Source organism: Erpetoichthys calabaricus, chromosome 3 (genome assembly GCF_900747795.2).
Source record: "Erpetoichthys calabaricus chromosome 3, fErpCal1.3, whole genome shotgun sequence".
Classification (NCBI taxonomy): domain Eukaryota; kingdom Metazoa; phylum Chordata; class Cladistia; order Polypteriformes; family Polypteridae; genus Erpetoichthys; species Erpetoichthys calabaricus.
The window spans coordinates 75468399-75480667 of NC_041396.2; the positions used below are offsets into that span (position 1 = coordinate 75468399).

General features: G+C 37.0%; 1 protein-coding gene across 1 annotated transcript in view; it reads left to right on the plus strand.

The window, feature by feature from the left end:
* Positions 1 to 12269, plus strand: part of smyd3 (SET and MYND domain containing 3) — a 1300831-nt gene that overhangs the window by 671129 nt on the left and 617433 nt on the right. The window lies entirely within an intron of this gene.

The following is a 12269-nucleotide window of genomic DNA, read 5'->3' on the forward strand; positions in this document are numbered from 1 at the left end:
CAGCTTTTCATTGGTGCTTTCTTATATTGCTATATTGGCTGCATGCTCTATATTTAATTCAATTTAGTTTATTTTTATTTAGCACACCTCCACACTAGGAGCCCAGCACACTATACAATAATTACAATTCAACTGTGGCATGAAACATATGCTGTTGCCTAGAATTAGGCAATGGGTCTGCAGAATTAATATGATACATGTTCCATGTCATCTTACTTTACTCTTTGACTTTAATAAAAGGTCACATTCCTTATTCTTTTTTTAAGCAATGTATGCTACCAAAGAACATGTTTTTGTGGAGATCATTAAATGTATGATTTTTTCAGATTGTAAACTCTACAGAGATTGTGCCATTATAAATGCTAGTAGAACATTTACCTTGCTATGTTAAATCTTAAGGTACATAAAAGTCAAATGGCTCACAAAGAGATCCTTGCCTTTGGATTGACTGTGCCCAGCATATAGTGACAGTTGTAAGCTTGCCATTTAATCATTGACTTTATTACTCAATATGTCTCTACTCTGCCATTTGTCTCTGACCTAGTCTTTTTAATTAGGTGAAACTTATGAGCTGCAGTAGTTATTTTAGAGTAATTTTTCATTTGACTCATTTTAAGTTGTTCCATTCTATAAGGTATGCAGTTTAGGATAATTTAAATCTAGCATTTATTTAGCCTGGAAGATTTATTAAATGGTAGACAGAGGAGCTGCAAGACACTGATACACTAGTTAGTGTTGCTGCATCTCAGATGTAGTGTTCACGGTTAGAATCTTGCGCTCTGTTGCTGTCTCTGTGGAGTCTGCATGTTCTTCTTACATATGCATGGGGTTTTTCTCTCGGTACTGTACTTCTTCTCACATATCCCAAACATAGGCCTAGTGGCTAATTTGGGTATGTGAGTGAGTCTCATCCAGGGCTGTGCCCAATACTACACAAAATCTATTACAGTCTATTATAATTGTGAATTGCATAAATGGCTTTGAGAATGTTATGTTGTAAATATAGTATTTATAGCTTTTGTTAGAAAATTTAGAGCAATTCAAAACTAGTATCTTAAACTTCTCCAAATGGTTATGAGAATGAGAGAATGAATTCGAATGATGGACAGATAATGTTGTTTTTCGTTAATGTTAATTACTTTCTCCTTTTTTTGTGATAGTTCTGTATTTAGTGAGTGATGTCATCTACTCTTGCATATTGCCATCAGAGTTGTCGCTGCACTCTGCGCCTCCACTTGGTGAGGAACGCCCATTGCACACCTAACCTACTTGGTAGGGATAACTCTCTGAATTGCTTTTCCCAAGATTTCCTCCATTTTTTTTCTCGGCAAGGTTTTTATGGAAGTTTTTTCTAGTCTTCTTAAGGAGTCAAGGCTGGGGAGCTGTCAAAAACAGGGCCTCTTAAAGCCTCACTTAAGCATTCCATGTGTGATTTTGGGCTATACAAGAAAAAAAAAAATGTTGTTGTTGTTCTTGTATTGTCCATTACACCACAGGCTATAACTGTCAATATGGGTTTGTATGCCACAAACACAAAAAGTGAAAATTGTGACGGTAGTGGATCTGTTGCACCTTCAATATGCCAAGTGTGCATCCTAAATATGCATGTTTTATACTATTGTATTTCATTAGACCCTCAACATTTTCAGTCTCTTCTGTTTCATGTCTATGTTTTTGCACTCCATAAGTGTACTAATGACTCCTGCTTGAATACCTGTAACAATTTAAATAACAATTTAGAAAATGAATGCATGCATAACATTAAGGTGCATTTGATGACTTTAACTGATTTGAATTGTGGAACATTTTACATGTTTTTAATTACCTTATCAAGGAATCACTTATCACATTTTTGCGTATTAAATATTTTTTTAACAATGAGTCTTATTCAAAAATGACTGTGGTAATAGAATGCAATTATATGCATTAGTAGACTACATCAAATACTTACTTGTTAACAGTACTGTAAAATTTAGTTAAAAATGTAGCCTATATAGGCTTGTGGTGGTGCAATGGCTTTCATAAACAGCAGAGTCTTATTCAAGTGATGTAAAAAAGGCAAACATTTATATATCCTCTTAGTTGTTGGCTGTGGAGCATCAATGACTAATTGTACTTCAGATCTCTTAAACATAACATTTTTGAAAGATTTTTTCAATCAGAGATAGAATATTTGTTAAAGTCTAAACGTGATGGAGAGCAGGTCTGGGGCTTTGTTGATAAATTATAGTGTCAGAGAAATATTGAATCATGATGTGAAGAAAATGTAGCCAAGAAGTAGTTTTAAGTGTAATGCGCTGTATACTGTAAACTGAGTACTTACAATGCATCCAGAAAGTATTCACAGCGCATCACTTTTTCCACATTTTGTTATGTTACAGCCTTATTCCAAAATGGATTAAATTCATTTTTTTCCTCAGAATTCTGCGCACAACACCCCTTAATGACAACGTGAAAAAAGTTTACTTGAGATTTTTGCAAATTTATTAAAAATAAAAAAACTGAGAAATCCCATGTACATAAGTATTCACAGCCTTTGCTCAATACTTTGTCGATGCACCTTTGGCAGCAATTACAGCCTCAAGTCTTTTTGAATATGATGCCATAAGCTTGGCACACCTATCCTTGGCCAGTTTCGCCCATTCCTCTTTGCAGCACCTCTCAAGCTCCATCAGGTTGGATGGGAAGCGTCGGTGCACAGCCATTTTAAGATCTCTCCAGAGATGTTCAATCGGATTCAAGTCTGGGCTCTGGCTGGGCCACTCAAGAACATTCACAGAGTTGTCCTGAAGCCACTCCTTTGATATCTTGACTGTGTGCTTAGGGTCGTTGTCCTGCTGAAAGATGAACCGTTGCCCCAGTCTGAGGTCAAGAGCGCTCTGGAGCAGGTGTTCATCCAGGATGTCTCTGTACATTGCTGCAGTCATCTTTCCCTTTATCCTGACTAGTCTCCCAGTTCCTGCCGCTGAAAAACATCCCCACAGCATGATGCTGCCACCACCATGCTTCACTGTAGGGATGGTGCCAGGTTTCCTCCAAACGTGACGCCTGGCATTCACACCAAAGAGTTCAATCTTTGTCTCATCAGACCAGAGAATTTTCTTTCTCATGGTCTGACAGTCCTTCAGGTGTCTTTTGGCAAACACCCGGCAGGCTGCCATGTGCCTTTTACTAAGGAGTGGCTTCTGTCTGGCCACTCTACCATACAGGCCTGATTGGTGGATTGCTGCAGAGCTGATTGTCCTTCTGGAAGGTTCTCCTCTCTCCACAGAGGACCTCTGGAGCTCTGACAGAGTGACCATCGGGTTCTTGGTTACCTCCCTGACTATGGCCCTTCTCCCCCGATCGCTCAGTTTAGATGGCTGGCCAGCTCTAGGAAGAGTCCTGGTGGTTTCGAACTTCTTTCACTTACGCATGATGGAGGCCACTGTGCTCATTGGGACCTTCAAAACAGCAGAAATTTTTCTGTAACCTTCCCCAGATTTGCGCCTCGAGACAATCCTGTCTCGGAGGTCTACATACAATTCCTTTGACTTCATGCTTGGTTTGTGCTCTGACATGAACTGTCAACTGTGGGACCTTATATAGACAGGTGTGTGCCTTTCCAAATCATGCCCAGTCAACTGAATTTACCACAGGTGGACTCCAATTAAGCTGCAGAAACATCTCAAGGATGATCAGGGGAAACAGGATGCACCTGAGCTCAATTTCGAGCTTCACGGCAAAGGCTATGAATACTTATGTACATGTGCTTTCTCAATTTTTTTTATTTTTAATAAATTTACAAAAACCTCAAGTAAACGTTTTTCACGTTGTCATTATGGGGTGTTGTGTGTAGAATTCTGAGGAAAAAAATGAATTTAATCCATTTTGGAATAAGGCTGTAACATAACAAAATGTGGAAAAAGTGATGCGCTGTGAATACTTTCCGGATGCACTGTATGTTGAGTTAATTTGAAATAGTAAACTAATCCATAATTGTAGTCGCACAGAATGGTCCTCTGTTTTAAGATAGATGAGTTTTCAAATTTGCTAATAGTTTTCAAAGAGAGATTTTGAGATTTGAAAATGTATACAGCGTGCTGTATTCAAGAAACCTCAACGAGAATTGATCTTTCTTGAAAAATTTCCTTAAAGAATAAGTGTGCCACATTTTAGCAAAATCAGTCTACTGGAAACCAAGATGTTTCATACAAATAGACAGACATACAGACATGGCACTTATAATTAGGTACTTTTTGCATTCCATTTAAATGCACAAATAACAAAAAAGCAAATTAGGAAATTGTATGTATGACATAAAATTTAAGTTTGTTCTAAGATTTAGTTTACTGTTTTGAAAGAGCATTTAAAATAAAAAAATCTAGACACTTTATCAAAGAGATATAATTTTGTGCATTAAAAGTGATGAAAATGTATCAATTGATGTGCTATTATCAGTTGTTGGAGGGTTTGTGGCTAATTTTAGTTTAAAATTTGTAAACCATATTTTTCAAAGGAGTACCTGATAGAGATTTAAAATCAATGTTGAAGCTAAAATTGGGGGATACACAGGATCATAATGGATGTGACACTCTGTGTCACATGGCAGTTTTTAAAACAGCAAACACAGGTCGAAATACGTGGCTGCCCTCCTAATCAAAGTGGAGCGGGTAGAAACATGGACTGATGTTTGGGCTGGCTGGTAATGAGGCATGTGCAATTGAGCTCCGCGAAACTGCCCCTCATTTGATGCACCGGCTAGTAATTGGAGGCAATGCCTGCATCATTAGGGGCAAAAGTGGTGGGGGGGGGCAAGATCAGTTTTGGACGCAGTATGCAGAATCCTTTGTCATAATGAATCTTCAATGGGATTGTAGAGTCAAGAGAAACTAGAGAACCAGATCGTACTCTACTGGTAAAAAGTCTCACAAGGCTATGTCTAGAAGTGGGGTTCAGATTATACTGCAAACAATTCTCATATGCTTGCAAGATGGTGACAGCCTCCTGCAACTCAAAAGTGGTTGAGAAAGGCTGGTTTAGGTGTTATGTATCTGTATGACTAGCTCTGTGCTCAGGGCTACATGGCTAAATTCCAGCAGGGGACCTTTACAAAATTGACTGATTTATTTAACTTATTAAATGATGAAAATTGTAATTATAGCCCATTTTTAAAATCATGTGTTAATGAGTCCACGGTAGGCCTAACTTTGCAATTCTAACAAGAATTACATACACATATACATAATACAGAGTCAAGGGTGCAAAAAGATTTAGTTAATACATCCATCCATTAAAAGCAATATGAGCGCCCACATTTGGATAAGTGTGATTTCACATTCCAGGGATATTGTAGGTAACCCCCTTGAATGCCATTAAGATTACACTATCACCTCAGTTCGAGCCTAAGAGTGAGCAATGCCAAATTATAAAGAAATCTCAGTAAATTGACCCTGAGTTTTTTAAACCAAATGCCTTTTTGGACATCTGAAATTGTCATGCTGTTTAAAATGTGCACTGAATATCCTAAAAGAGACATACACAGTATATGAATACAGTGTGATGTTAAAACTAAATGCTAAAGATTCATAGTCTCATTTCGGAATCTAGATTTTGTTTTGTTTTTTTTTCATTTGATATTTCTTTTTTTCTAGAGCTAGTGTGCTAATTACCCATGCAGCATTTCTTTTAGTCTGCATTCTGTTCTCCCTTTTTGAACAGTGGGATGTGTAGTGCGAGATGGATGATAGTAATTTTCACGGGTTTGGGCAACACTTTATCACCAGGAAATAAAAAGAAGCCTTTAAATCATGGAGCGCTATGATCTACGTTCTGCAGCAGAGATGCTACCTTCATGAAGCATTCGTCAGCAGCTCAATCTCATCACTTTTATGGACCTTTCCATTAAAGAAGCCAGCTCTTGCTACTTTCTCTCAGATTATACTGTACAGTATGCATGAATGTGATTGCCTTTGCTTAGCTAAAATCAGCTTTATATTGACGCGAAGATCTTGCTGTTTGTCATCTTACACTATGCTTTGACTACTACATGTATCTTAAGACAAAGAAAAAAAATACACAGTACTATAACATGTAAAACACACTTCCTCACTTACTGTACATGGTTATAGCAGTGACTCGTTTTTTTTTAGCCTGTCAGACTCCATTTCATATATACAATGATTTTTCCTTTTCCTGCACATAAGTGAATTGTGAGTAAAATTCAAATGCCATTTTACCTTAATCGCAATTCTGATGCCCTGATTTCATCTTAAGTTTAATTTGCACAGAGACCTGTAATTACTTGCATACCCGGGAGGCTTGTGTAGATTCACAAAAGGGTAAACACTCTTCAGACATAATTTACACTGATTTAAAGACAATTAAATCAAAACACAGAATATTTACTATATAATACGTCAGTCCCTTTTCACACTCTTTTATCCTGCTCAAGGTCACAGGGTAGTCAAGTGCACTTTTTTGCTGCAGTTGAAAGCTTGTTTTTTGATGCATCTATATGGGCTTCAGCATCCATCACAAAACTGCAATAGAGTATAAAGAAGTCAAATCTAACCAATGAATAACATCCTAGGTTCAGTCATCAAACTCAAGTCAATCGTCCAGTTTCACTCCTCTTAGTACACTGTGAGACATCATATATCAAGATTCATCCCTACATGAGTCATTCGTCATACTTTAGATCTTTATAAAACAATGGTCAGTTGAAAACTATGATTTCATTCCACCAGCCTCTTACATGAAATCACCATTTTTTAGTCTGTGAAGAGATTCAATTGTGAATCAGATGTTACCCCTCCTCATTCTTTCGTTCATTTATTTTTCATTATATTTACTCAATGTGTTGCATAACACACTATCTATACCAGTTGGGTCTCATGTGCTGTCTTGGGGGGCTGATGTAGCTGAAGGTTTTCATACCAGTCAAGTTCTGCTTGTGACTTGGCTCCTTCTGTAATTAAGCTTATTGTTATTTGTTTTGCAGACAGGTGATTATGTCACTAGAAGATGCTGCTCTTTAGCATTTAATGTCATTTGCACTTGCATTGTGCACTTTCACTTTTAGGATTTGGGTATGATTCAGACTACACACTCAACAGAAAAAGTGAATTAAAAAGAGAAAAAACAAAAGTAGCTGAAATTCAGGCTCCTACAGAAAACTGTTAACACTCAATGGTATATTTAACATTTATGATATCAAGTTTACATTCATATCTTCAAAAGACAAAAAGGTGCCACTTTGCCATCATTGCACACTTGGGCCTGGAACCTTCTAAATAATAATAAAAATGCTAAAAGGTTAAAATGGTAAATTCCCATATGTTTTAACATTTATGAAGCAAAAAAAAAGTAAACTCACATTGCTTTGCCTTACAGAGAACATATGAAATAAAAGTGCTAGTTAAATAGCAAGATTAATTAGAAGTAATATTCCTGCCTTGTGCCCTGTGTTGGCTGGGATTGGCTCCAGCAGACCCCCGTGACCCTGTGTTAGGATATAGAAATTGCAGGGAATGAAAATCTGTAGTCCCAGTGGTCTCTTAGGACTAAACTTTAAAATGACTTTATAAATAGTATGCCATATCCTGAGGTTTATGGCATACAACTCAAGTCACAAAGAGCTTTCTAATAGAATTTTTCTAGTTATATCTTAATTCATATATATATATTTTTTTTCACATTTACAGGAAGGTTTCAGGAGGGTTAGAGAGGTAGCAGGTCCCATAGTTAATACTTTTTACTGTATTTTCAAGATCACTTCTACACTTTTTTTTCTTGTATTTTACATGACTATAAACCTTTCTGTACTACACATTGTTAGATGTTTACAGACTTTGAATTGGTACTTTCTATAATTATTTATTACATAATTAGAGTCTTGATTGTCAGATTTTACATAGTAGTGAAAGTGCTTAGCATTGGCCTTTTCAAGTGATATAATTAATAATCCATCCATCCATCCATTTTCCAACCCGCTGAATCCGAACACAGGGTCACGGGAGTCTGCTGGAGCCAATCCCAGCCAACACAGGGCACAAGGCAGGAACCAATCCTGGGCAGGGTGCCAGCCCACCGCAGGACATTAATAATAATAATATTAATTCTTTACATTTACATAGCACTTTTCTCACTACTCAAAGCTCTTTTAGAGTTTAGACCCACGTCAGCCACCACCAATGTGCATCATCCACCTGGATTATGTCATAACAGCCATTTCGTGCCAGTATACCACGTATTAGCTGTTAGGTGGTGAAGGGGTGAGAGAGATACTTAGCCAGTTAGGGACCGGGAATGATTGGGGGCCAGAATGACCAAGCTGTAGCATGCGATTTAGCTAGGACATCGTGAAACACCTTACTCTTTACAAAAGGTGACCAGGGCCCTTCTATGTCCACAGAGAGTCAGGACCTCGATTTTATGACTCATTCAAAGGACAGAGCCATTTTCACAACACACCTTTCCCGATCACTGCACTGTGGCATTGGGATCCACACACAGACCCCAGGGTAAGCGCCTCCTGCTGGCCTCAACAACACCTCTTCCAGCAACAACCCAAGTTTTTCCTGGATGGTCTTCCATCCAAGTACTGGCCAAGCCTGAACACACTTAGCTTCAGGTATATTACCTGTTCTGAAGTGCGTGTGGTATGGCAGCTGGAAGAGAAGCATGTCCATTTAGAAGTAACTGCAAAAAACTTGAGCACCTGAGTCTTAGCCGGTGTTTTGGAATCCAGTACATCTTTCTGTTAATGGTAAGGGAGTCAGAAATTTCAAAATAAGGTTTTCAGATTTACTAATCACTGTGTTGGAGAGCGGCAGTGTAATGTATGATGATTAGAACATGCAAGTAAGAATGTCAATGTACTCTGTACATATTGCAATACTGACCCTATAAATCTTGCAGGTGAGCGGCCTTCTGACGCAGAGGTTCATACTACTACTTAGCAAATCCAGTGTCACAGAGTTGAGTTTAGAACAGGATGACTGTCTGTTTGACGTCTACATGTCTCCCTGTGTCTGCATGGGATTTCTCTGGTTTTCCTCGCATCTAAAAATATTGTTGGGTTGGTTGTGGGTTACTTGGTAATTTTATACTATTCCCATGGAGATGTATGTATGCGAGTGTGTTCAAGGATTAACACCCCATGCAGATTTGTGTCCTGCCTTGTTCCCCCATGGCCCTAATTGGATCAAACTGGTTTGAGAATGTTATTTTATCTTAAAGGATCATGTCTGAGTTCCAGTCTGGCTGACTTGAAAACATTATAATATGTAATTTATTATCTTAAGATATCCAAGCAGTCCCAAAGTTGGATAAATTAATATATTATTGTCAAGTCTGTATTTGTGATTAACAAATACTGTGTATAATTTATATGGAATGATATATGTAATTAAAATGAGAAAAGATTTTTTTTTCTTGAAAGTTATACTGACTTTAATAAAAAAACTGTTTTAATTGTAAAAGATAAAAAAACACTTAATTCCTTTGAAGAATAATATGTATAAAGAGAAAAATAAAAGAGAAGCCAGAATGCCTTTGAGGGAAGGGCAGATGCACCTCTAGGTGAGGAGAGAGAAAGGGTGAAGAAGGTCTGGTTATATTGATAAAAAATGCTATCCACATCAGAAACCCCCCAACCAGCTGTACTGCAGAAACTCACTTGCTGACATTGGAACTGGATGACCCATTGATCAACATAGCAGAGGGCGCCAGGAAAGCCAGGTAATATAAAAAAAATGGAATTCCAGAAGGTAGAAGAGAATCTCAGGAGATTTCAAGTGAGAGGCCAAAGCAAACTGCCTGCAGTGGTGCCAAGGGAGTAATGCCCCTAGTGTATAGAGATGACAAGAAGTAGAAAAATATTTTGTGAGACAGGATGGAAAAGAGTTTGAAACAAAGAACTAATGGAAAGAAACAGGTGGGAAGTACCATAATATATGGAGAAAAGTACCAGGGCATTTAGAGAGCAGAAATCTCTGTAGCTGTTGCTGGCCAGACCCACAGCATAATGGTTTTGGAGTGCAGGATGCAAGTGATGTGCAAATTTAAATTGAATATGTTGATGATTATGATTTTTAGTGGAGAGACAAATGTACAAAGTAGTGTTCCAGGATCAAGCAGCATACAGAGAATTAGACAGATTCTGAATGGAGAGATAGGGAACAAGTGAAATCAAAAACAGGGTGGAAGGGAAAAGGAGATGATAGTGGAACAACTGGCATCTGAAGGACAAACCTTAACTTGGCGTAAAACAAAGAAGAGGAATAGGAATGGAGAGTTTAGATTGCCACATTTGCAAGAAAAATTTGTTTGTTAGTTTTCTGCACAATTTTAACATGTTTAGTAAATCTGTGATTCAGTCCATGTCTGTAAAATTTTTCAAAAGTCTGCAAAGTTTGTTGATAGCAAAAAATCTAAAATAAATGGGATTTAAAACAATTGCTCTGTAAGTCTTACATGTCTTTCAAGTTGTAAGCTAGTCACCCCATAAGCCAGAGGAATAGTCTGAAATTAGTTCTTTCTGTATCTCTACTTGCAGCTGCTATTGTCAAGTAGCTCAAATTATTGTTCTGTAACTGGTATTACATGTAAGATGGCCATGACTGATAATGCAGAATATGTGCCAAAGAAGAAAGGTTATTCCATGTAAACCCCTTTGTTCCTTTAATAGTGTGTTCACAATATAATAAAGAAATGTTTACTAAAAGCGTATTTTGTCAGCTTCTCTGAAATCTTTGCTCCAGTATAGCAGTCTGTCATAAAAATGAGTCTTTAACTGACCTTATCAGAATGTCACCAGACTCCTACGAATGACACATGAAGGTGATTGGGTAAAATCCTTCTGTCAGCATTTGTTAATACTGAAATTACTAATACATTTTATTCATGAAACTTTAACTCACTGTGTTAATAATTATTATGTTATGAGACACAATGTAATGATGTTTTGCTGATATTTTGTATTTTTAAAGTACCAGAAACTACTATTAAATAGAAGGTGATTTTTTAACATGAGTGTAATTTGTTTTTCTATGGCAAGAAATTTAAATCTACTTGAATGATGCTAGAAAGAATATTTTTTGTGTTGTTTCATTTTATGTTAGACTAAAGTGAAATAAAAAGAAAAATAATGCTGTTTTCCTAAGCAGTTAATTAAATTAAAAAAGAAATGGATTACAATTTTCCTTGGTAGTAAGTGGATATGTCCATTTATCCTTCATTCAACCTTCTATTTTACTTTTCTGATTAACTCATTGTGCTTTGAGAAAAAATAAATCTTATTTGACAGCAATAGGTCTAAGATAGGAGTTAGGCACACACACACATATACACACTGGTTCAATTTAGAATTAACCATTTGACAAGACTGCATGGGTTTTGATCTACGGAAAAAAACCTATGCAAACCCAGAGAAAATCTACAAATTGTATGTACATTAGAAGGCAGTCAGGTGTGTGACTGCAATGATGTAACAGCTTGCAGCCCCTGGATTTGCTCAAAATGTGATTATGTTCTGTTTTATTTCTTTAGCCATTCATCGTATGATTTTAAATCTTAGTCATTAATCAGGGACGCTATTGTGCATGTGAGCCTTGTCATACACCAATGTCCCAATCAGAGTGGGCTTCTTGCTTCAGATTGTACTGAATGGGTGCCAGCGGAATGTCAACAAGCATATTCAGAAAATAATCAGATTGTTGGATTGATGAACAGATAGTATAAAGGTACATTATGACTAAAGAGGCATTTTTTAAAGTAATTCACCTGAAGCAAAAACATCTGTTGTGTTGATATTGTAATTGATAGTTAATCAATAGCTTTGCTCACATATTGGGTCTTACCCTGGGTAGAAAAGGTAACCATGTATGACTGAGAAAAAAATTTTTTGTTGAATTATACCATACTTGGCACATATTGACCTGCTGATTGTTGTATTTTGGCAATGGCTGAAGTGAAATATCCCTTTTCTTCCCTGAGTTGAACAAAGCATTAATGGACTGAAATTTGTTGATATACTTTGAAGTTGCTGTCTTATCTCTTAATGGTAGAACTTGTTTTGACAGCTCCCATGGTGCCATTATTAATTGATATCAGTTTCTAGGAAATAGAGCTGCATGAAACAAACCAGGAAGAAAAATGGTTTCTTGAACTTCCAGTTGTCAGGCAGACTGCCCAAACCAAGGATAGGTCTTTGTACTGAACATTCATCCATAAGTATAAAAAGAAAGCAAATTATTATACTTTTTAATACCTTTCCTGCATATTGA